Consider the following 27,138-nt stretch of genomic DNA (forward strand, 5'->3'; position numbering starts at 1 on the left):
GAAGATAATAACTCTGGCATGCTTGAATTTATACAATTTGTTTATAAGATTTATTTGTACGTCCATTGCTCTGCCACATTGGGGAGACTGGATGCCAACTTGCAGAATATTTCAGGGAACAGCTGTAGGACTCCAAAAGTAAACGACCACACCGCCCTGTGGCTGAGTACTTTAACTCCCCCTCCCAATCCGTCAAGGGCATGGAAGTCCTGGGCCGCATCCCCCTCCAAGCTCTAGCGACCTGACGCTTGTAGGAAGAACACTTCATCTTCCTCCTTGGGACCGACCAACTACATGGGATCAATGTCGATTTCACCAGCTTCCATATTTCCCCTCACCCTCACTTCCACATCACGCGCCTTGTCCCAGATCCAACCTTCCAACTCGGCATTGGTCTCTTGATCTGTCCTACCTTTTCATCTTGCTTCCCACCTATTCTCTCCACCCTTCTGTCTTACCTCTCATGATCTCTCCCCACCTCTATCGACCTATTTCATTCACAGCTACCTCCCCTCCATCCCCATCTCCTTCCCAATTATCTCTCAGCCCCCTTGGACCAACCTTCATTCCTGATGAAGAACTGATGCTCTAAACCAAGACTGTGGTAAAGGAACATCCTTAATAAGAAAGAGCTCCAAATTCAGGTTTATTCCCCGTTTGTTTCCCCGTTCTTCTAGAAATAAGAAATGTCTTTTTCTTCCACTAGAAAGTGGTCTTTTTCTTTGCGGTGTCTGAAGTGTTATACTACTCCAATTCTTTGCCCACCTTTTAAGAATCCTTTCAACCTGTTTTTCGGACAATGGTGGTGGTGACCAAAAGCAATCATTTCACTCCTCTTCAATGCGCCATTTCTCCTCATATGCACCACTTTGACATGTTGTCTGAGTGTACTTGGTTTTCAAAATGTAATTTGGCCATTGAAGTGAACAGGGTTAATCTTTATCGATCACTAGCTTTGTTTGCATTAACTGTAATTATCCACCAATTTGCTGTTTTTTGTTCCACCAAAGCTGGAAACAATGGTCTGTATTTATATTGCACTCAGGTGTGCAAAATCAACCCAAGAATCGTCATATTATTATGGTTGACTGAAGCTATAACAGGAGGCATTGTGTGGCAGTTTAAGACTAAAAATGTGGCTGGAAATAATGTAGATTGATGAGGAAAGTCAAAAAGCAGAATCTCTGGCTACAATCTATCAGTCTGACTTGATAAAGTGGTGGCTCTTCAAAAGCACCTTCCAAGCCATCACCTCAACCACCAAGAGCAGGTAAGTGTGAACACAGCATTCCAACTGAAATATATCGCATTGCTTCTTTGTTATTGATCAAAATCCCGGAATTCGCTCCTGAACATTATTGCAGACCACATCATAATTGTGAAGCAATTTAAGAGGCAGCTCAGCACCACTTTTTCAAGGACAGTTTGGGAATGGTTGTTGGCAGAGCCAATGATATTCACATCTCATGAAATAATAAGCAAAGAGGCATGGACAGAGGATTGGCTTACCAATGATACAATTGGGATAAGGGGCATGCTCAGGATAGCAAATTGTAACTCGTAATGTGCCACAGGGATCAGTGCTGGGGCCAAAATTATTTACAAAATGTATATGAATTCCTTGAGGATTATAGGGAAATGGCAGGGAAGTGGAGTTGATGTTTACCAGAGCAAATGTGATCTGAATAAATGGCAGAATTGATTCAATGGGCTGAATTGAATAGTAAGTAATAAAGGGGAAAAGGATACATCTGGCAACCATAGGCCAGTCAGTGTTGGAAAGTTATAGATTGTACAGAGTTGGTGGCATTTTGGCATTGTTACTGGATTTAACATCTGGCATTTCAAATTGATGCTGCTATGTCCCCGATGCACTTTGAAATCAATTAATATATCTGGAATATAAAGCTTGTCGCTGCTTTGGTGATTTTCGCAATTGATATAAGGACCTATCTTGTGAAGGAAGGAAATCTTTAGTCCTTACCCAGTTAGGCGATTGTGTCACTCTTGATCCACAGTAATGTGGTTAACTCGTAACTGCCCTCTGAAATGGCACTTGGTTTTTCTGGGAGATAAAGTGCCACATCCTATGAATGAATAAAGGAAAATATTCAGCAGAAAACTGTCACTGAAGTGAAGATTGTGATCTAGTGATAATAGTTGAGTAACCCAGAGATCTAGGTCTTCTGAGAACAAAAATTCAAATCCCACCATGGCAGCCAGTGGAATTTATGTTCAACTAATATAAACATCTGGAAGTGAGAGTTTGTCTCAGTACTGGCCGCTAGGAAACCATTATTGATTAAAAGAATGAACTGCAGATGTTGGAGATCGGAAACAAAAGGCACAATTACTGGGGCATCGCAGCAGGTCTGGCAGCATCTGTGGAGAGAAAACAGTTAGTGTTTTGAATCCAGTCACTTTTGAAGGGCCACTGAACACAAAACAGTAACACTAATCTCTTCATAGATGCTGCCAGAACTGTTCTGTGTCTCCAACCATTATTGATGATTGCTGTGAAATTATTCCTTGATGGAGGGAAATCTACCATTCATCAACCCTGTGCGTTCACAGGGACAATGTGATTCCAGACCTATTACAGCGTGGGGTTGACTCTCAGCTGCCTTCTTGCATGTAGTCAATTACTAAGTCCAAGGGACATGAGGACGGTGAGAAAATGTTGCACATGCTTGCAACAATCACATGCCACAATTTATTTTACAAGAAAAGCATCAGTTAATGAAAGACAGCCAAGACAAATTGCTATGGGGATGTCATGCCCAACTGATTTGATTTCCTTGTAGTAATACGATAATTGTAAGTATTTATTAAAATCGTCTTCAGAGGTTACACCACTGTAGGAATACTGCATGCAATTCTGACTGTCTGCTAAGCGAAGGATGTTGTGAAATTTGAAACGGTTTAGAAATGGTTTACAAGGACGCTGCCAGGGTTGGAGAGTTTGAGCGCGAGAAAAAGACTGAACAGACAGGGGCTATTTTCTCTGGAGGTTTGTAGGCTGAGGGATGACTTTATAGAAGTTCATAAAATTATGAGGGGCATGGATAGGGTAAATAGGAAAGGCATTTTCCCTGGGGTGGGGGGGCCGTCAAAAACTAGAGTGCATAGATTTAAGGTTAATAGCAAATGGAGTTTAATATAGATAACCGTGAGGTCTCACAGTTTGGATAGTCAAATCAAGGTAGGAGTTTCATGGTGAATGGTTGGACCTGTAGTGGAACAGAGGGATCTTGGAGTAGATTCACCGTTCGCGGAAAGTGGCATCATAGTTAAAAGTATTTCGGCACACTGGTCTTCATCAGTTAGAGCGTTGAGTATAGAAATTGGGAATTTATCTTGCAGTTATACAGAATGTTGGTGAGGCTGCACTTGGAGTATGAAATAAATTCAGTGCTATATTGAAGGCAGGAAAGAAAAACAAACATATACTGTTTGGAGAGCCATAATTTATGTATCTAAATACGATAGTGAATTAGAGTCGAGATAAGCACCAAATAATAATGTTCTTCTGACAAGCACCGAATTTGTTTCATTTGCAGTATTTCGAACCAAGAGATCTAGGGGTGCACGTTCATAGTTCCAAGAAAGTCGAGTTACTGGTTGATACAGTGGTGAAGAAGCCTTACAGCCTGCTTCCATTCATCAGTCCAAGTATTGAGCACAGGAGTTGGGACATCTTGTTGCAGCTGTCATACATGCCATACAACACAAGGTGTGACCCTGCCCTTCTCTGACTGACCATCCCTTTGAATATCAGGGGGAAGACACCCCTTTCATTGTGATGTTCAGGAAAGATGTCTTACTTCAACAAAAATGTGCAGTACTCACAGATGTTTGGACAGAGGAAGGAAGTTGCAGTCTGGGGTGAAGCTCAATCTTCATTCAGAAAGAGAGGAACGGCAGTAGCTTCAGAAGCTCATGGTCCAACTTGCACATTCAGGCAATAGAGGGGTTCTGATTGACAAGAGGATCCGGCAAATTCTGGTCCTTCAAGGCTCCCCATTGGTCAATCCCCAGTCACGGCACTGCCTGCACTGGGTGACGTGAGCGATGGGACAGTCAGCCTCGAAATGCAGGAATGTCACTGCCAACCACCACGAATCCAAACACACACACACACACACACACACACACACACACACACACACACACACACACACACGCACACACACACACACACACACACACACCATTCTGGGCATCACAATGTAAACGTTATCCAATGAGTTTCAGAGGGAAACTGTCTGTTCTGGGCAAAATCTGGGAGCAAAGCAATGTTTCCCCATTTCCATTCCTCATCCTGGAGGGCGAGAGATGGGGGGAAGCACTGTTCACTTGCAGCAACTGGAGGCAGAGAGTATGAATCCAAACAGGTAGCAGACTCTGCAAAAGATCGGTTTCAGTCGGCTTCTTGTAGAATATTGTGTGCAATTCTGGTCTCCCTCCAATAGGAAGACTGTTGTGAAACTTGAAAGGATTCAGAAAAGATTCACAAGGATGTTGCCAAGGTGAGATGGTTTGAACCACAGGGAGAGGCTGAATAGGATGTGTCTGTTTTCCCTGGAGCGTCTCAGGCTGAGTGCTGGTGCTGAATTGGGGTGGACAAGGTCAGAAGTCACATGGCACCAGATGCAGTGATGAAGCAGCAGCACTCACGAAGCTTGCAATTTCAACTAAACCTGTTGCACTGTAACATGGTGTCGTGTGACTTCTGACTTCTTCAACTCTGGGTTTGTCTCAAACTTGATGGGATACTTTGTCCAACTCGGTATATTTAAACTGAATGGCTTTGAGGAATTTGTTTCTCGATTAGATTAGATTCCCTACAGCATGGAAACATGTCCTTTGGCCCAACAAGTCCACAGCAGCCCTCCGCAGATTAACCCACCCAGACCCATTCCCCTATCCCTATTCCTCTACATTTACCCCTGACTAATGCATCACACCTACACATCCCTGAACACTATGGGACAATTTAGTTGGGCTAATCCATTCTACACTGCACATCTTCAGACTGTGGGAGGAAACCGGAGCACTCGGAGGTAACCCATGCAGACGTGGTGGTGCAACGTGCAAGCTACACACAGACTGCCAACCAGAGGTTGGAATTGTACCCAGGTCAGCATCATGAGGTAGTGGTGCTAACCACTGAGTCACGGTGCCACCCCTGAGTCATCAGGTCAGAGGATAACAGGTCAGAGGAATTGCTGAAAGCTTTCCCGCACTCTGGGCAGCTGAAGGGCCTCTCCCCCGTGTGGAGCTGCTGATGGGCCAGCAGCTTAGAGGAATCGCTGAAGGCCTTCCCACACTCAGAGCAGCGGAAGGGCCTCTCCCCCGTGCGGTCCCGCCGGTTCCTCAGCAGGTTGGAGGAGTCGCTGAAGGCCTTCCCGCATTTGGGGCAGCTGTATGGCCTCTCCCCAGTGTGATTGCACTGATGAGCCTCCAGGACAGATGGGACACGGAAACCCTTCCCGCAGGGAACACACTTCCATGGTTTCTCAACGGGGCGGGATTCCTCGGGTTTCTCCATGGCGGAAGCTTCAGCTGCACACAAACGTATGTACAGCCCCTCCCCGCTGTGAATTCCTCTTTCCAGGCCGTATCACTGTTTCCGGCTCCACACTCAGTGCTCTGCAACAGTCGGGTCTCTCAACCAGTCCCACTGATGCTGAAACCTGGACTCCAACAGGAACCAAAAAGAAAGCTTTGATCCTTCCACAGAATCATAGTTGAAAATTGTGTGGTCCTGATGGATTGAGTGACTGTCAGACATTGACGTGAAAGTGAGGATGCTGGAAAGTCAGAGTCAAAACGTGCGTCGCTGGAAAAGTGCAGTGCGTCAAGCAGCACCCGAGAAGCAGGGGAATCAACGTTTTAGACATAAGCCCTTCATCTGTTGATTTTGAAACTTCCGTCTTCAGTTCTTCAGATAGTCTGTAAAACGAGATGACAACAGTCATCACTGCCAGTCCGGTTAAGAATGAGACATCAAGGCATTGACACCGACACCGACACCAGAGAGAAACTGAACATATAGATGTGGCAATGTTAGTGGCAAGCCAGAGTGATAGAGATATGTAGCACAGAAACAGATCCTTCGGTCTAATTCGTCCGTGCCAATGAGATAACCTAACCTAATCTCGGCCGATTTGCCAGCATTTGGCCCATATCAACTAAACCCTTCCTAATCGTATACCCATCCAGATGTTTTTTAATGGTCATAATTGTACCAGCACCCACCACTTCCTCTGGCAGCTCTTTCCTTAAACACACCACTTTCTGCATGAAAGACTTATCCCTTAGGTCCCTATTTTAAATTCTTTTGCTTGAGATTCTTACACACGTGATGCAACTGCAATACACCAAGTTCTGTGAACAACCAAACTTTTTTAAGCAAGTTCAGTACAAGCTGTGGAGAAACTCTTCACATTTTTCAATATGCTTGCACACCGCAGTACCAAAAAACCCCAAACCCCTTAAACATACAGTAAAACTGACACAGAGGCTTACAGTTGAAGTTAGAAGGGCAGCAGGAGAGAGTGTTTAGCAGACTTTCTCCACACAGTCCAGTGCTTAACTCACCCAAACAAGACTTCAGCTTTCAGGCCTGACTACTCCCTTTCATTATACAGGTCACTTCTAAAACATAAAATCTTTGGCCTCAAGTTTCATCCATTCACGTATAATCAAATATGCCTCCCAATACCCTTTTTCATCTCTAAACCAGTCGCTTCAGAGCACGGGTTTTTTTACTCACATTCTGAAAAAATACCAAGGACACAGCATCTTTGAGAAGAAGGACAAGCTTTTAGAAAAATGACCAGCATTGTGGCAGAGGGTCATAGGCCAAAGACTGGAAGGTGGGATTAGATTAGAACATAACGTGGAGTAGTTGGACTGAAGGGACTGTTTCTGTGCTGTTTGACTCAGTAAGAGAGAGAAGCAACAGCAGAAGCAGCAGCTTCATCACCTCATGGTCGCCCTTCCCCAGTCAGACAATGGCGCCGGGGGGGGGGGGGGGGGGGTTGTCTCTGATTGGGAGGAGGACCACGCTCCTTCCGGTCCTCCAGGACTTCCTATTGGCCCATCAAAGGAAGGTCACATGCAGTTTCCGCTGACAGCAAGGACATGGGGGTTTTCAGGCTCTAAAGTCATGGAACTCGATCTTGAAGACCGGAGGGCTGTAGGGTTTTGAAGTGGAATATGAGGCGTTGTTCTTCCATCTGGAGCTGAGCTTTGCTGGAACACTGCTGCAAGCCTGAGACAGAGATGTTGGCCAGGGAACAGGGTGGCGTGTTAAAGTGGCAGGAAAGCAGAAGCTCAGGGCCTTTATTTGTGGGCAGAACCGAGATGTTCTGCGAAGCAGTCATTCAGTTTATACTTCATGCTCGGTTGGGGAAACGACACTGTGAGCAGCGAATGCAGGAGACTAGGTTGTGGCAAATGTGCAGGTAAAGTGCTGCTTCACCTGGAAGGTATGTTCGAGCCTGGAAGGATATTCAGGAGGGAGCAGGTAAATTGTGCTTCTGAGTGAAGTCACGGTTCGTAAAAACAGAATGTGGCAATTTAGACAGAATTAATATTTGCTTGCCGGCGATATGTCTGCCGGTGCTTGATGGGAGCATAATCCAGAAGGGAAACCATCTTTCCTATTCACTCAATGTCGTCTTTAGCAGCTTTCCCGTATAATGGCGCACTGTTGTGCACCTCGCCTTCTCATCTGCTTCCCAAAAAACTTCGACATTAATATTTCACATTGATGCACAGGCCCAATGTGCACAGTTGAAATGACACACTCGTGGAGGTCTGCGGGGTCTTCTCCTGTTCTCTGTACCCTATGTTGAGGAAGGCAATGCTTGTCACTGGTCACTCCGGTGTCAGAGAAAAGTTTAGAAAGAAAACGGTTTGATTTTCTGCCAGTAGAGAGGGCCCGGTTCCTGGGGACGGGCAAACGGCAGCAGAGAGACAGAATGAGAAGCAGCTGTTCATAGAGTCATAGAGATGTACAGCGTGGAAACGGACCCTTCGGTCCAACCCATCCATGCCGATCAGATATCCCACCCCAATCTAGTCCCACCTGCCAGCACCCGGCCCATATACCTCCAAACCCTTCCTATTCATATATCCATCCAAACGCCTCTTAAATGTTGCAATTGTACCAGCCTCCGCCACTTTCTCTGGCAGCTCATTCCATGCACGCACCACCCTCTGCGTGAAAAAGTTGCCCCTTAGGTCTATTTTATATCTTTCCCCTCTCACCCTAAATCTATGCCCTCTAGTTCTTGACTTCCCGACCCTAGGGAATAGACTCTGCCTATTTATCCTATCCATGCCCCTCATAATTTTGTAAACCTCCATAAAATCACCCTTCAGCCTCCGACGTTCCAGAGAAAACAGCCCCAGCCTGTTCAATGTCAACTATACTTCACTCTGAGCAAGACTCAGCTGGTTCAAGAGGTAGAGCGGGGGCGCCAGTACCCCGGCGGTGTGGCTCGTTGGTCTAGGGGTATGATTCTCGCTTTGGGTCTTTGTTGACGCAGACGTGCGAGAGATCCCGGGTTCAAATCCCGAACAAGCCCGCGTTTCGTGCCTTGCGCAAAAGCACCTGTTCAATTTTCTCAAAAAGCACCTTCATTAAACGGGGTTGGGCTCCCTGGCGTACCAATGGGACAGAAAGCAGCGAAGTGAGATGATTGGCGATACCGTTGAATAGGTTGACAGCGTGAGTGGTGCGGTGTTTGAGGGCTGTCAGCGATGAGGGTCGATTGGAAATTTGGGACAGCTCTCTTCGGAGAACAGAAGTTTCAATATCTGGCCTGATTGAAGCTTTCCAAGTCATGCGACGTCGAGACAGAGAAAGTAATGTCGTCAAAATGCTCCCACGCCTGAAAGGATCGGCAACGATTCGGCAGTGTTTTAAAGTCATGAGGAAAAGAACCAAAAGTGACATTAGGAAGAATACTTTCGGACAGGGAGTGGTGGTTGGGGTCAGTAAATCTGACAAAGAGGCAGATTCATTAGACGCAAACGGGAATTCGGTGGTCATGTTTAAATAACAGTGTGCAGAATTACATGGAGAAGGCAAGAGAATGATACGAATAGAGACCCACGTTCACTTACTGTGTCGACCCAGCAGAGCGAAGGTGGGCCGCATGGCGTCTATTCAGAGTGAAATCACAGTTCGACCAACAGAATGTGGGAAGTTAGAAAAAGTTCATATTTACACAGCCTCCATACGTCTGCGCAACACTATATAAGACGACAGCAGTGGAGACCTTTGACATCAGTCTCCAACGTTCATGCCACGCGCCAGACGAAAGGCTGAAGGGACCTGTGGAAAAGAGCGCAGTGCGTCGGAGCGGAGTGGCGCAGAGGGAGCATGCTGGGCCCATAACTCAAAGGTCGATGGCTCGAAACCATCCTCTGCTATTGTTCACTGTCTCCTTGAGCGACTTTCCTTTGTGAAGGCTCTGTATTCGGCATCTGACCTTTCAAACGACTGTCTGAATGCCCTGTATCATACCGAAACTCACACCGTTCAAGGAACTTCGTTTTCGAAGTCTGAGTGATCTTCTCCTGTTCTTCGTCGGTTTCCTATGAACTGAATCGCAAAACCACTTCTCTGAGATGCCAGTGAGCTGAGATGCATACCTTGTGATTTCGTGTCTTGCCTGCTGTAATTCGCCACGCCGGTTCGGACGTGAATGACAAGACGATCAGTATGTCAGAAACTGTATCACCATTCAGACACAGCCCCTTAGTATTCGGACAGATATCACTCATTGTGAATCACCTCAGAGAGAGACAAGTGGCAGAGAGTCACCGTGGACACGATGGGCTTGACCGCCTCTGTCGGCGGGAGAACGATGGTACGTGTTTATGCCGTCCCGCTGCCTGTCTATGGGACAGAGAGACTGAGGGAGCGACAATGGTTCATTTAACCGTCCCTTCCTTGTTGGACTGCCTGCAGTCCCGCAGCTCAGGGCGGTGGGGATGACTCTCAGTGAGTGAAGGTTTCACTCGGATTCTCTTCATCTGGGGCACTTAGGTTCAGATGTTAACTGCTGCGCGGTCGCAGCGATGAAAGCGATGCCCACTTTGCGAGAGATTTTCTGTAAGATTGCTGCGTGAAGACGAATTCTGAACACCAATCAGGCTGCACAACAATGTACTCATATGAATCTACGTGACGGAAGAGTCCTCGGTGTCCATTTCTCTCTGGCCCGCCTGCATAGCATCTTTCTATCTCTCCGATAACAGACGTTTGGAGGAAATTCACAATCAAAGTTTCTCACTTCCCACTCATTAGATTACTTACAGTGTGGAAACAGGCCTTTCGGCCCAACAAGTCCACACTGACCCGCCGAAGCCCAACTCACCCATACCCTTACATTTACCCCTTACCTAACACTACGGAGAATTTAGCATGGCCAATTCACCTGACCTGCACATCTTTGGACTGTGGGAAGAAACCGGAGCACCCGGAGGAAACCCACGCAGACACGGGGAGAACCTGCAAACTCCACACAGTCAGTCGCCTGAGGCGGGAATTTAACCCGGGTCTCTAGCGCTGTGAGGCAGCAGTGCTAACCACTGTGCCACCGTGCCGCCCACAAAGTTTAAGTGATACCTCTCACCCCAAAGGGATTGGGAGTTAAAGAGCAGAAGAGCGAATGGACTCTTCCCTCCCTCTAGAAAAGCGTACAAGTAGAAACAAATTGGGTTAATTATCCGCCAGTGGAGATAGACCAGTTCCTGGGGATGAGACATACATCAGCGCCCCGGGGACAGAATTACAAGCAGATGTTCTGGTAACACTTTGCTGCTTGCAATTCTTGGAGCAATGTGGAATGTATTTCACACTGAGCAAGTTTCTGCTGGCTCAGAGTCTCTAGTTTACATTGCTCTCTGAGTTTATATTTGCACATCGGCGACATGTCTGCACAACGGCACATGACACTACAGCAGTGAAGATCTTTTGACGTCATTCTGGAACATGCAAGTCACACGCCAGATGAAAAGCTGAATACTTCTCTGGAAAAGCTACCGTGCAATGCAGGAGAATGGCACAGCGCTGCATGCTGGGATCATAACCCAGAAGCAAAACCATTTTCTCCTACTCACTTAATGTCTTTAGTAGCTTTCCCGTATAACGGCGCTCTGTTCTTTTCCTTGCCATGTCATTTGCTTCCCAAAACTTCGGGTATCTGAGCTGAATATATCACATCGATACACAAGTCAAATTTACACAGTTGCGCTGGCACCCTTGTGGAGCTCTGAGTTGTCTTGTCCTGTTCTCTGTCGATCTGTCCTGATCTCGTGTGAAACCTCTTCTCTCAGATGGCAATGAACCGGTGAAGTTGAAACACATGACTTGCTGTTTTAGTCCATTTCCCGCAGTAAAGAAACCAACGGTGTAAGAAAAGACTTCCTGCAGGATTGTTGTGTTAAGACAGATTCTGAACACCAAGCAGGCTGCACAAAAATGCACTGATATCAATTTACCTGAGGGAAGAGTCTCCGGTGTTCATTTCTCTCTGTCCCGACAGCACAGCATCTTTCTATCTCTCCGTTAACAGGACCTTTGGAACAAAGTTGTCCATTTCCTATGCATGACTGTAACTGACTTATCCTGCCTCACGCAATACTGTGAGAGAGGAGAAGAGTGAATGGGCTCTACCTTCCACCAGCACAGCTTGCAAGTAGAAACGAAATGGTTCAATTATCCACCAGTGGAGAGAGTCCGGTCCCTGGGGACGGGACAAACAGCAGCGTGCTAGGAGCAGGGAGACAGATTGAGAAGCAGATGTTCTTGAAACTCTTCCTTACTTGCAATTCTGGGAGCAATGCACAGTGTATTTCATACTGAGCAGGTCTCAGCTGCTTCCGGAGGTGGCTGCACCCATGGCTGGTGGCTCGTTAGTCTGGGATATGATTCTAGCTTTGTGTCTTCGAGCATATGCAGCCGTGTGAGAATTCCTGGGTTCCAATCCCAGGTGAACCATCATTCCTTAAATTGACCTGAGCAAAAATACCTGATGAATTTTCTCAAAAAGCCGTTTCGTTAAATAAGATCGGACTGCCTGAATTAGGGACGGCGCAGAGCTGCCATTGCAGTGAACACGGCGAAGGGAAACACTTGTTCAAAGTGAGAACAAGAATTGCAGATGTTTCGCCCGCGCAATCCGAGTCTGAATGAATCCTCCACCTGTATTACGCTCAATTCTGAGGGTGACACTTCAGGAAGCGGGGAAGTGAAGTGATTGCAGACGGCGCTGAACTGGTTAACGTGAATGGTACCGTCCTGAGGAATGTCAGCAATGAAGGGAGATTGGAAAGTTTGGGGCAGCTCTCTTTGGAGAACAGAGGGTTGAAAGCTGGTCTGATTGAAGTTTTTCACGTCATGAGGGTTTTAGACAGAGGAAATAATGCAGTGAAAATGCTCCCAGGCCTGAAAGGATCGAGAACGATTTGGCAGAGATTTAAAGTCATCAGGAAAATAAGTAAAAGTGACATTAGGAAGACCGTTTTCGCACAGGGAGTGGGGTCAGTAAGTCGCTGTCTGACAGTGACAAAGAGGCAGATTCAATGGACACAAAAGGGAATTCGGTGGGCATGTTCAATGTAACAATGTGCAGATTTACAGGGAGAAGGCGACAGAATGAGACACTTATTTACATATTGTGTTGAACCAGCAGAGCTAAGGTGGGTTGCGTAGCCTCAGTCTGTGCTGTCACACATTTCGTGTTTCTGAGTGAAATCGGAGTTGGACCAACAGAACGTGGGAAATTTGACAACGGGTATATTCTGCTCAACAGGATACTCCATCACAGCAATGAAGGTGTTTTGACATCATTCTCGAAGGTACATGACACAATGCAGATTCAAAACCGAGCATTCCTTTGAATCACGGAGTAATTTGTTTACAGTTATTCAGTTGAGGTGAGCGGAGTTGCGCATTGTGAGCCACTCCAGTTGATAGGTCGAAGCCGTTTTCTCCTGTGTGATAGTCCCACCAGCACTGCAACTTGCTGTGCTTCCAGTCAGTAGATGCAGCTCACTACCCCATACTGATACACGGGCCACGGTGACCCAGCTGTGGTGACAAGCTTGTGAATGTCTGAGTGCTCTTCTCCTGTCCCCTGTCTGGCTGCTATGATCCGAATCATCAAACCTCTCTTCTCCTAGATAGGAAGAAACTGGTGAAGGTGAAACACATCAGTTGCGGTGTGTTCCATGTGCAGGAGGCCCTGCAGTAATTCCCCACGCTGTTTCACACAGCAGCATCCTCTCGGTGAATTACGCTTGGCAAAAAAATCGATTGAACCAAATCAGTGTCCGCCACTGGATTTTACTGACACCGTTTATAAAGTTTAGGCTCACCGTTCATGTGGAGAGAGGCCGTCAGACGAGAGTGATTGAACGTTTCCGCAAAGAAGATTTGGCTCAACAGATATTCGGAGCAAACGTCCTCCTTTATTGATTTGAAATGTAAGAAGTTGACGTTAGTGAGCCTGACGTGATTTGAACACGCACCCTTCTGATCTGGAGTCAGACACGCTACCGTTGCGCCACAAGCTCACGCATTCCCTGCCCTCTCTATTCATGCTTAAGGGAAGTGATCGCACTGCAATGATTTTACGTTATGAGAAACAAGGGAGATCAACAGTTCATGTCTGTTCTGTCTCTCCCTCCTCTCCTTCTGTCTCTCGAAACAATTTCCAACTCTACCTCAATAAAAAGGAGAAAGAACTGTGGATGCTGTGTATCAGAAACAAAAAACAGGAGTTGCCGGTGACCCTTCCACAGAACTGATGGTGATTGGGAAAACGTTGGTTTATATGCAGGAGATAGTGTGTGTGGAAGGGACGAGGATACTATGGGTTTCAGGCCCTAGAATTATTGAATTCGATATTGGGACCAGATGGATGTATGGTCCCCAAGTGTAATATTCGGTGCTCTTCGTTCTGCTGGTGCTGAGCTTCGCTGGAACACTACAGCAAACCTGAGACAGAGATGTTGGCCAGGGAACAGGGTGGGCTGTGGAATTGGCAGGCAACCGGAAGCTCAGGATCTTTTTTGCAGGCAGAACGTAGATGTTTTGTGCAGCAGTCACCCAGTTTATGCTTCGTTTTCCCCAATGAAGATGAGACCACTTTATGAGCAGCAAATACCGTAGACTGGGTTGTGGGAAGTGCAGGTAAAGTGCTGCTTCACCTGGAAGGCAAGTTTGGGCCCTTGGATAGTGAGGAGGGTGCAAGTAAATGGGCTGATGTCCCACATTCGGCAGTTACAGGGGAAAGTGCCGTTGGACTATTGGGGTGGGAATGGGGTTCGGGTTGATGGGAATGAAGAAAGAGTGGACACAAGGTATAACTCCTGCCCATTTACCTGTCTGCCAAATATAGGAATTTGTTAAGTGTGTCCAAGGACATTTTCTAATTCACAATATGGATGTACATACTGGCGAGGGTGCAAAACCTAAGGGCCAGCAACTATAATTCTATGAACATTAGAATAGTGATTGAAAATAATATATCAGATCTAAAAGTTGAAGTTCTAAATTGGAGGAAGACTCAGGTATTAGGCAAGATCTTTGAAAAGCTGATTGGGGGCAGATGTTCGCAGGTTAAAGGACTGCTCGAAAATGGGAAGCCTTCAAATATGAGATAACAAGAGTCCAGACACAGTATATTCCTGATTCGGAGATGCTGGTGTTGGACTGGGGTGTACAAAGTTAAAAATCACACAACACCAGGTTATAGTCCAACAGATTTACTTGGAAGCACACAAGCTTTTGGAGCGATGGTCCTTCATCAGGTGATTGTCTGATGTATACTATATTCCTGTTAGGGTGAAAGGAAAGGCTGGTAGGTTGGGGAATGCTGGATGACTAGAGAAAATGAGATATTGGTTAAGATAAAGAAGGATGCACATATCAGGTATTGGCAGAGAGATCGAGTGAATCCTTAGAGTATAAAGGCAGTATGAGCATACTTAAGAGGGATATCATAAGGGCAAAAAGGGGACATGAGATAGCCTTGGCAAATAGAGTCATGGATAATCCAAAGGGATTTTATAAATACATTAAGGACAAAAGGATAACAAGGGAGAGAATACGGCCCCTCAAAGATCAGCAAGGCAGCCTTTATGTGGAGCTGCAGTAGATGGGGTGGGGGGTGCGGGATACTGAACGGATATTGTGCACCAGTGTTTACTGTGGAGAAGGGCATGCAAGATATAGAATGTGAGAAAGTAGATGGTGACATGTTGAAAAAATGCCCATATTGCAGATGAGAAATTGCTGGATATCTTGATATGCATAAAAGTGGATAAATCCCAAGGACCTGATCAGGAGTACCCTAGAACTCTATGGGAAACTGGGGAAGTGATTGCTGGGCCTCTTACTGAGATATTTGTATCATTAATAGTCACAGGTGAGGGGCCGGAAGGCTCGAGGGTGGCTAACGTGTTGCCACTAGTTAAGAAAGGTGGTAAGGAAAAGCCAGGAAACTATACACCAGTGAACCTGACATCCGTGATGGGCAAGTTTTTGGAGAGAATCCTAAGAGACAGGATTTACATGTATTTGGAAAGGCAAGAATTGATTAGGGATAGTCAGCATGGCTTTCTGCTTGGGAAATCATCTCTCATGAACATGATTGGGTTTTTTGAAGAAGTAACAAAGTGGATTGATGAGGGCAGAGCGATGGACTTGATCTCTCTGGACTTCAGGATGGCGTTCATCAAGGTTCCTCATGGGAGACTGGTGAGCAAGGTTTTATCTCATGGCATGCAGGGACAACTAGCCATTTGGATACAGAACTGGCTAGAAGGCAGAAGACAGAGGGTGGTGATGGAGGGTTGCTTTTCAGACTGAAGGCCTGTGACCAATGGTGTGTCACAAGGATTAATGCTGGGTCCGCTACTTTTTGTCATTTATATAAATGATTTGTATGTAAACGGAGGAGGTATAGTTAGCAAGTTTGTCGATGACACCAAAATTGGAGGCTAAGTGGACAGTAAAGAAGGTTACCTCAGATCACAATGGGACCTTGTGCAGATGGGCCAATGGGCTGAGGAATGGCAGTTGGAGGTTAATGTAGATAAATATGAGGTGCTGCATTTTGGAAAAACAAATCAGAGCAGGACTTTTACACTTAATGGTAAGTTCCTTGGAAGTGTTGCTGAACAAAGAGACCTTGGAGTTCAGGTTGATAGTTCCTTAAAAGTAGAGACGCAGGCAGATTGGATAGTAAAGAAGGCGTTTGGTGTGCTTTCCTTTGTTTGTCAGAGCATCGTGGATAGATTTTGGGAGCTCATGTTGCCACTGTACAGAACAGTGGTCAGGCCACGTTTGGAATATTGCATGTAATTTTGGTCTGCTTCCTATCGGAAAGATGTTGTGAAACTAGAAAAGGTGCAGAAAATATTTACAAGGATGTTGCCAGGGTTGGAAGTTGGAGGGTAGGAAGGTAACTATGAATCTGGAATACTGCATTTCCCGCGGCCGGAGTTTTCCCACGGCACAAAGGAGGTTTTCTAAAGTATATTTAAACCCCTTGCTTTGCTTGGACTCAAACTGCATTGACTTGGAGGAGAGTTGGATTTGCAAAGTGTCCTCCCCTCCACACGTGCCTCAACTGCAGGACAGCTGTCCGGCCCGCCCTCCATTGTTGACGTCACAATGCGATGCAGCCCTGTCAGTTTCAGAGTGAAACTCCTTCCCTCTGGGCAACATCTGGGAGCCAAGCAATGTCTCCCCCTTTCCATATACCATCCTCCAGCAGCCAGGGGAAAGGGGAGGTAGGGGTGGGTGAAACATTGTTCACTTGTCGCAAGTGGAGTGAATCCAGGGAGGGAGCAGACACTCCAAAGGTGCTCAAATACTTTCTATCTCTCTTAAAGCTATTTTCCTTGTGTATTCCCTCAGTTTGGCACGTATACAGTTTGCACCCTAGAAAAGGATTGCTCCTTTCCTCATGTTCACAACTAAAAGGTTAAATTCACAAGGAACTGAGCAGCATTTACGGGATTGGCACATTGCTCAAAAAAAGTAAGATGCCTGGGGCCTGTGGCTCGTTGGTCTTGGGGTATGATTCTTGCTTCCGGCCTTCTGGTGCGTGAGCATGCGAGAGATCACGGGTTCAAATCCCGGACGACCCCTTGTTTCTTACACTGCCTTGTGCAAAAACGGCCAGTCAATACTCTCAAAAAGCAGCTTCATTAAACGAGATCCGACTGCCTGAGTCAGGGCTGGGGCAGAGCTCCCGTTACAATGAACGCGGCAGGGGCAGCACTTATTCAAAGCGAAAACGCGTTTTACTTCACACAGAGGGTGGTGGGCGTTTGGAACGCGTTGCCAGCAGAGGTGGTAGAGGCAGGCACGGTCGATTCATGAAAGATGCGTCTGGATAAATGCATGAGTGGGTGGGGAGTAGAGGGATACAGATGCTTAGGAATTGACCGACAGGTTCAGACAGTACATTTGGATCGGCTCAGGCTTGAAGGGCCTGTTCCTGGGCTGTAAACTTTCTTTGTTCTTTGTTCAATATGGTGTATATCTGATACTGTTGGCTGTTGTAAAAGTTTCTTTGTAATTATTATTCACCTTCTAATGTAGTAATGGAGTTACGTCCTTTTTTTGTCATAATTTTTTATTTAATAGGTTAGCAGGAAGTCATTCAGCATTTTTACTGCCTTTCTTTTCTCAAGCAGCCTTAACATTTCATTTTCATATCCTTGATTCAGCTCCATTTCCAGCATCTTTGTAGGCAGTTTCTTCCATGTTATTGTCACTGAAATGAAGTTTTCCTCCATGCACAGCTAAGCCGATCTGGCTGCATGAGGGTTTTCAGGTTTCTGTGGCCTGGATAATATGTGATCAGCAGACATCTCGCAATCTACAGGAATTGCCACCAATGTTATGTTCATTAACTGTACTGACAGTGATCACTTATTTTGTGATTTTTCTTTGTAGGAAGACGTGCAGAAAGAAATCTTATAGCAAATGATACATCAACTTCTGACAGAGCCACTTGATTCATTGGGACTTGAATATCAGCAGCCATTCCAATCAAGAAGGCATGTTTGCTTTTGTTTGTTTGAGAGATTTTGGACAGTCCTGTGGCAGGAAGAATACTGAGACACCGAGTGAGGGAGATTCAGTGCGCTGACTGTGAAAAGTGCTTCAAACCATTTACTCAGCTTGGAGGAATCAAAGTCTCACCCCTCAAGGTGGGAAAGGCTATGTACCCGTTCTGTTTGTAATTTCAATCCCAGAGCAAAACAACGGAAGCTCCCTCCAAAGGGGAAACCTTGGAAATGTGGGGTCTGTGGGAATGGATTCCCTTCCCCATCCCTGCTGGAAACCCATAGACGCATTCACACCGGGAGAGGCCATTCACCTGCTCAGTGTGTAGGAAGGGCTTCAGTCGGATCAGCCATCTGCAGACGCATGAGTGAGTCCACAAGTGAGAGAAGCCATTCACGTGCCCCATGTGCGGGAGGGGTTTCACTCAGTCAGCTGCACTGCTGACCCACCAGTGGGTCCACACCGGAGAGAGGCCATTCACCTGCTGTCAGTGCCGGGAGGGCTTCACCTGCTCCTCCCACCTGCGGAGGCACCAGTGCGTTCACGCGCCATCGCAGGGGGATTGAAGGAGCGATGGCCGAGTGCCAAGTGCTTATGCACGAAACGTCGATTCGCCTGCTCCTTGGATGCTGTCGGACCTGCTGTGCTTTTCCAACACCACACTCTCGACTCTGATCTCCAGCATCTGCATTTTTCACCTTCTCCTCGAGAGCAAGGTTGGACTTGTCTTTTATTCACTCATTCACTCCTTACAGCCTGTCCTTTGTTGTGGCCTAACTGCACATACATCAATGCAAGTTTCAGAAAGATTTGTGCAGCTATTGTTTTGAAAAAAAAATAACATTCTTCCCGACTGTAACGAAGTTTCTGAATATATGGTTTTAGTTATTCTCAATTTTAAAAATCAGCTATTTCTCACATGCCGTGTTTCCCAGGTAAAGTCATCACCATCCATTCTCTCTCTTCCCTGAGAAAGACTTCATACAGCGATCAAAGAGGGCTGAGGCACGAGAAAGGACGATTGTGGGGGTCGGCGGGGGGGGGGGGGGGGGGGGTGGGGGGAGGCGGTGAGGGATTCGCTGATGGTGGTGGAGAAGGGAGGGAAATGGACAGGGGTTCAGAGGGTTGGGGGAGAGAATAGAGGGTGCAGTGTGAGGAGAGAGAATGGGCAGGGGGCAATGGATGGGGAGAAAATGGACAGGGGGCAGAATGTGAAGAGAGAGACAGCACAAATGCCACCTTCTCCAGGACTCGTGTCAATGTCCCACGAACTGGAACCCACTCCTCCCACATTTCTCAAAATACGCATGGCTAAGGTAGTGGAACCATATCATCCCTACAGGCCATTCACACCGACCTTCCCAACAGCATCTCATTTAGACTCACTCGTTTACGCTACAGCCCTGCAGTTCCCCATGGCTATTTCCTGACGAAGGGTTTTGCCCGAAACGTCGAGTCTCCTGCTTCTCGGATGCTGCCTGACCTGCTGTGCTTTTCCAGCTCCACAATCTCGACCCTAATCTCCAGCATCTGCAGTCCTCACTTTCCCCCAGTAAGGGGTGAATGTTCTCGTCCGAGTCGTTTAAATCTTTTAAAATCTTTCCCCACACCCTAAACCTTTACCCTCTAGTTTTGGAATACCTCTATCCTGGGGAAAAGACAGAAACGTTGAGCAGCCAAACAAAATGCAAAAGAAATAAAATGTCGAGGCACAGGGAAAAAAGATCGGCAAAATAAAATAGCTTCGGCATTTTTCTCTCGTATTCGCATTTGGACGCTTAATATTTGTCATGATCGGGAGGTGCCCGTGTTGGACTAATGTGTACGAAGTTAAAAAATCACACAACACCAGGTTAGTCCAATCGGCTTGTTTGGAAGCACTAGCTTTCGGAGCGCTGCTACTTTATCAGGTGGTTGTGGAATATAAGATCGTAAGATCATAAATTCTGGGTCTTACGATCTTATACTCCACAACCACCTGATGGAGGAGCAGCGCTCTGAAAGCTAGTGCTTCCAAATAAGTCTGTTGGACTATCACCAGGTGCTTTGTGATTTTTAACTTTAAAATTTGTAACAAATTCCTGCACACTGAGCATGCTCCGCGGTGTCAGCAAGCACTGCTTATCCTCTTGGGAGTACGCAGAAACGGCACACGAGCCAATTTCCGTGGAGCAGTGGACAAGCTTGCAGTGGACAATGGCCTCCAGAGCAGGCCATTGTGAAAATGCGGAGGTTGGACCATGAGCTCTGAAGCTGCTGTTGGTCTCTTCTCTCTGCATAAGGTTAAACTTCACCCCAGACTGTAACTTCCTTCCTCTGTCTAACATTTGTGAGTACAACAGTGTTTTTCTCACCACCTTTTCATTCTGGGGTTCAAGAGTGAACCGAGGCAGGGGCCAGACTCTGGAAAAGTTGATCCAGTCTGTGTGTCAACTTGCAAACACATGGAAAATGCAGTACCACAATGTGAAGTTCTAGCCTTTGCAGTATAAAAAAAACTGAAAGGAGGTGCATTGTTTAAATGGTGATCTGTTGAGATGTGGTGAAAGTGAGATGCTGGAGATCACAGTTGAATATTGTGGCGCTGGAAATTCACAGTAGGTCAGGCAGCAACTGAGGAGGAGGAGAGTCGACGTTTCGGGCACGAGCCCTTCATCAGGAGTGATGTGTGGATAGACCATGGGGCCTCAGTGTCCTTCTACACCAGTCACTGCCAGTTGTCAGAAAGTGTAGCAAGCAATGAGCAAAGCAAATGGTATATCAGCAAGAGGAATTGAGTTCAGAAGTGGGGATATCTTCCTGCAGTTAGGTCGGTTAGTGAATGTATTCAAGGCTGAGTTCATGTGACTTTGAAGAACAAAGAAGTTATGGGAGAAGGCAAAAAAATGGTTTTAAAACCAGTACAGAACAGTTAGAGAGTCATACAGCACAGAAACAGACCATTCAGGTGAACTAGTCCATGCTGGCGGTGTTTCTGAAACTAAACTGGTCCCACCTGCCAATGATTGGCCTATAACCCTCCGAACCTTTCCTATTCAAGTACTTATCCAAATGTCTTTTAAACATTGTAACTGTACCTGCATCCAGCAACTCCTCTGGACATTGATTCCTCAAACGAACTACTCTTTATCTTTTTTTAAAAAAGGTGCCCCTCATGTCTTTTTAAAATATTTCTTTCTTCACCTTCAAAATTTGCTCCCTAATCTTGAACCACCCACACTAAGGAAAGAATACCTGCCGTTCACCTCATCTATACCTCTCATGATTTTATAATCCTCTCTAAGGTCACCTCTCAACCTCTGATGCTCCAGTGAAAAAAGTCCTAGCCTATCCATCTAGATGCAGGTATATTTATATCCAGTTATGAACTGTTCAATACTGGTGCCAGCTGGAAAGACAAATGACCTATTCCTGCTTCCAATTCTCTCACTGTGTCCAGGACAGCAAGAGACCAAACGACATAGGCGCAGACATTAAGCCATTTAGCCCATCAGATCTGCTCCACCATTCAATCACGGCTTATACGTTTCTTGACCCCATTTTGAAATATAGATTTTGGAAAGGCAGATCAGGGAAGGATCTGCACATTTGATGGGGAGTGTTGTTGAATAAACATACCATGGAGTGCTGGTTCATAGTGGAGTCGCAGGTAGACAGGGTAGCAAAGAAGGTGTTTGGTATATTTGCTTTAATAGGTCAGTGCATTTCAATACAGATGTTGGGAGGTCATGTTGCGGCTGTACAGGACATTGATTAGGCCACTTTTGGAATACTGTATTCGGTTCTGGTTTCCCTGCTACAGGAAAAGTGTTACGAACCTTTGTAAGGATTTGGAAAAGATTTACAAGGCTATTGCCAGAGTTGGAGGGTTTGATCTATATGGAGAGGCTGAATAGACTGGGCTGTTTTCTCTGGATCATTGGGGGCTGAGGGTTGACTTTATAGAAGTTCATAAGGAGCATGAATAGGGTGAATAGCCAAACGTTTTTCCCCAGAGTAGGGGAGACCAAAACTAGAGGTCATAGGTCTGAGGTGAGAGGGGAAATATTTAAAAGGAACTTTACAGGCACCTTTCTCACGCAGAGGGTGTTGTGTGTATAGAATGAGCTGCCAGAGGAAGTGGTGGAGGCTGATGTAGTTAAAGCATTTCAAAAGGCATCTGGTAATAGGGAGAATTGAGAGGGGTATGGGTTATGTGCTGACAAATGAGACGATGTTAATTTGGGATATCTGGTCAGCACGGACAATTTGGACTGAAGGAAAGCAGAAGTGTCATTGTGAAGACTGGACTTTCAGAGCAGCTTTCAAAGATGTTTTGTCCTGACTGGGAGCAGTAGCGACAATGAAACCTTTCATTTGTGAGACAGCAACTGAGTGAATGAGGACATTCAGGATATTGGTGGAAAGTGGGAATTTGTTGCAATGTGGAGTTGAAGTGATTTAAGTAAAGTGTGCTGAGCAGGGAGCCTAGTGAAGGGTTATGTGAGTTTTTGTTTTAAACTGCTCATTTCTTTCTGCCTCCAACATTGTATTTCCAATGCTGTCCATCAGTGGGAGTGGTGAATCAGCAACTGGTATCGTTCGAAGCCTTATGATTTTCAGGACTGCAGGTATAGCATTGTCTCATCAGCTTTGTAAAGATTACTGGCAGCAGCGGGAGGCGTGGGCTGGATTCACTAGAAATGATTAAGCAGTTAGAAAACACATGTACAAGAGGGCAGGGTGGGACTTGTCTTTCGATTTGCAGAAGGTGAGAGGTTCTGGTGCTGCGGTCCATGGCAAACACAACTGCGGTAAATCATAGAATCACTACAGCGTGGAAGCAGGCCATTCATCCCATCAAGTCCACACTGACCCATCCGACGAGCATGCCACCCAGACCCACCCTATCTAGTTGTTTCTATGGTGAGTGAGACTACGTCACAAGATTAGGGGGAGGAGGTTTAAGACAGAGGAGAAGGAACTGCTTTTCCCAGGGAGTGGTGAATCATTGGAATTCTCTGCTCAAGGAAGCAGTAGAAGTAGCCATATTCAAGACATAGTTAGATGGGACTTTGTATGGTAGGTGAATTTAGAATAGTCAGGATAATGCAGGTAAGAGGAGCTGAGACGATGGATCGATGAGCCATGATCTTAATGAATGGTGGAGTAGCTCGATGGACCAAATGGCCTACTCCTGCTTCTATTACTGGGAATGTATGAACATGCATTTTTTATGGCCAATCCGTATCAAGGCAAGTGAGCAATGTAGTGATGTGGAAATGAACATCAGAGAATGATAGAAAGGGACACGGAATGTAAATGTCCTAGTCCAAAGATGTGCAGGTCAGGTCAAATGACCATGCTAAATTGTCCATAGTGTTAGGTTCATTAATCAGAAAGAAATGGGTCTGGGAGGGTTACTCTTCAGGGTGTCGGTGTGGACTTGTTGGGCCGAAGGGCCTGTTTCCATACTGTAGGGAATCGAATCTAATCAATCAAAACTGGATTCTACAGAACACAAGAATTGAAACTGAAGACTGTATGGCTGAATGTGTGCTGCAATGTAACACAACTGAATGAATTGACTGCACACGTTGAAGAGAATAATTATGATCTGAGACTCCTTACAGGGACATGGCTTCAGGATGACAAGGATTGGATCTAAATATTGAGGGGGTACGTGGCATTCAAGTTGAATAAGAAGCGAGGTAAAGGTCGATGGTTGGCACTGCTAATCAAAGCACTAATAACATGGTACTCTGGTGTCAGCTCGGATTTCAGGTCCTGATTTCTCTGTCCTCTTCTCCCTGTTCCCAGAGAAAGATATTGTCTGTTCTCAGCTCAGCTGGCTTTCTGCTGAAACTTTGAGCCCCTTTTACACCTTCCAGAGCAATAAAACATTCAGTCGATCAAGGCCCAATCCACAATATTCTCAGCCTGACAACCATCCAGACTGAGAGAGTCATCGGAGCAGGGAATAAAACAAGAAAAATGAAACAAAATGAGACATAAATGCACATTTGGTGCTTAAAGTGTGTTCATTAGATAGTAAACCAGAATTAGGGGTGTCCCAGGATTCTTATCGTTCCCTACTCGAGGAATTCTCTCTCCCTAACAATATTTACATCAACAGAAATAAAGCATCTGTTATCAAATAGACATAGAGATATACAGCACGGAAATAGACTTTTTGATCCAACACATCCATGCTGACAAGATATCCTATATAAATCTAGTGTCCCATTTGATAGCATTTGGCCCATATCCCTCCAAACCTTTCCTATTCACACACCCATCCAGATGCCTTTTAAATGTTGTAATTGTACCAGCCTCCACCACTTCCTCTCGCCTTTTTACCCTATCCATGCCCCTCATGATTTTATAAATGTCCATAAGATCACCCCTCAGCCTCTGACACTCCAGGGAAGCAGCCCCATCCTATTCAGGCTCTCCTTATACCACAAACCCTCCAATCCTGGCGACATCCTTATCAATCTTTTCTGCACACTTTCAAGTTTCACAACATCTTTCCTATCCTACAGTAGGGAGACCAGAATCGAATGCAAGAATCGAAAAGTGGGTGAACCAATGTCCTGTACAGCTACAACATGACCTCCCAACTCCTATACACAATGCATTCAATGAGTCAAATGGCCTCTTTCTGCACTGCAGCAATTTAATGATTTGATTTTGTATCAGAGTCAATTTCAGTCACTATCTCTGGTTTATGGTGTGTCAGGGTGGGATCGCTGGTACCAGAATTGCATGCAATACTCCAAACGTGGCCGAACCAATGTCTTCTACAGTCGCAACATGACCTCCCGACTCCTGCACTCAGTGCACTGACCAATAAAGGCAGGCATATCAAACACCTTCTTCACTATTCTGTCTATGTGCGACTCCTCTTTCAAGGAACTATGAACTTACCATCGAGTCATACAGCATGGTCATGGACCTTTGATCCACCCAGTCCATGCCAACCATAATCCCAAACTAAATCAGTCTCTCCTGTCTGCTGTTGGCCTGTATCCCTCCAAACCTTTCCTATTCATGTACTAAAACAAATGTCTTTTTATTGTACCCGCATCCACCGCTTCCTGAGGAGGTTCATTCCACACATCAAGCACCCTCTGTGTAAAATTAGTATTTTAATGGCAAGGATGAAGTTGAATTGAAATGGTTCATTAAAATAAACAGCTTCTACTAAACCCCCGACAGCAGGTATCGTAGCAACTCCAACTCTGGAATCTCTCAAATCGATATTTCCATGGAGTGGAGGGGGGAGTAAAGTGTTGGATTCACAGAAGTGGGAGTTTTCTGAGAGTGTAAAGCTAAAATTAAACCCTGTGCTTTGCTTGAACTCAAACTGCATTGACGGGGAGGAGAGCGAAAGGAGTTTGCAAAGTGTCCTCCCCTCCCAATGTGCCCTCCCTCCCCCATTGTGGACGTCTCAACGTGGAGGTAGCCCTGTCAATTTCAGAGTGAAACTCCCTCCCTCTGGGCAACATCTGGGAGCATTGCAACGTCTCCCCCTTTCCATTCCTCATCCTGGGAGGGGGAGAGAGAGGGGCGTGGGTGGGGGGTTGTGTTGGGTGGAGACTGTTCACTTGTAGCAATTGGAGTGACTCCATGGAGGGAGCAGGCTCTCCAAAGGTGCTCAGATGCTCTCTGTCCCTCTCAAAGACATTTTCCTTGTGTATTCCCTCGGCTTGGCACGTATAGAGTTTGTACCCTGGAAAAGGTTTACTTCTTACCTCATGTTCAAAATTATAAGGGTAGTTTCTCATGGAAGTGAGCAGTATTTAAGGGATTGGCACATTGATTTCAAATGTAGACATCTGTTGCTTCATATGGTGTATATCTGATATTGTTGGCTGTTATAAAAACTTTGTGGCTATGATTTTTCACCTTCTAATGCAGAAATAGAGTTACGTTCTATATCTCTTGTCTCTTTTGTATTTACTAGGACAGCAGGAAGTCATTCAGTAACTTCACTGGCTTTCTTTTCCCAAGCAGTCTTGACATTTCATTATCATATTCGTGATTCAGCTCCATTTCCAGCACCTTTGTCGACAGCTTGTTCCAGGTTATTGCAATCTAAATTAAGTTTTCCTCCAAACATACTGAAGGCTATCTTGTTGCATGAGGGTTTTCTGCGTCCTGCATAGTATATGGTCAGCACTCATCTGGCAATATACAGGAATTGCCACCGATGTTATGTTCATTTAACAGTACTGACAGTGATCACTCAATTTGTGATTTTTTTTGGAGGAAGACATGCAGAAAGAAATCTGAAAACAAATGATACGTCATCTTCTGACAGAGCCACTTGAATCATTGGGGCTTGAATATCAGCAGCCATTCAATTCAAGAAGAAATGTTTGCTTTTGTCTGTGTGAGAGATTTTGATCACTGGTATGGCAGGAATAAAACTGAGACACCCGAGTGAGGGAGATTCAGTACACTGTCTGTGAAAAATGCGTCAAGCAATTTACTCAGCTTGGGGGATCAAAATCTCAACCCTCACAGTGGGGAGAGACTATGTATCCATTCTGTTTTGAATTTCAAACCCAGCGCGACACAAAGAATGCTCCCCTCATGGGGAAAACATGGAAATGTTGGGACTTTGGGAAAGGGTTCCCTTCCCCATTGGGGCTAGACACCCACAGACGCCCCACAGACGCGTTCTCACTGGGGAGACGCTGTTCTCCTGCTCAGTATGTGGGAAGGGATTCAGTTGGCTGTGCAGCCTGCAGACACACCAGCGAGTTCACACCAGGGAGAGGCCGTTCACCTGCCACCATTGTGGGAGATGATTCATTCAGTCGTCCCACCTGCAGACACACCAGCAGGTTCACATTAGGGAGAGGCTGTTCTCCTGCTCTCTGTGTGGGCAGCGATTCATCGATGCATCCCACGTCCTGAAACACCAGCGGGTTCACCTGGGGGAGAGGCCGTTCACCTGCTCTGAGGACAGGAAGGGATTTGTCGATTCTTACACCCTGCTGACCCACCAGCCGGTCCACAGCGGAGAGGCGCCG

At 46.0% G+C, this 27,138-nt stretch overlaps 1 non-coding gene across 1 annotated transcript; it reads right to left on the reverse strand.

Moving 5' to 3' along the window:
• Positions 1-13,530: 13,530 nt before the first annotated feature.
• Positions 13,531-13,602, reverse strand: trnaw-cca (transfer RNA tryptophan (anticodon CCA)). Its single transcript has one exon. It is a non-coding gene; the product is annotated as a tRNA-Trp (tRNA).
• Positions 13,603-27,138: the final 13,536 nt, after the last annotated feature.

The sequence above is a fragment of the Chiloscyllium plagiosum genome, unplaced genomic scaffold (genome assembly GCF_037043375.1).
Source record: "Chiloscyllium plagiosum isolate Xiang-an unplaced genomic scaffold, Cpla_swu_hap1 HiC_scaffold_27, whole genome shotgun sequence".
Taxonomy (NCBI): domain Eukaryota; kingdom Metazoa; phylum Chordata; class Chondrichthyes; order Orectolobiformes; family Hemiscylliidae; genus Chiloscyllium; species Chiloscyllium plagiosum.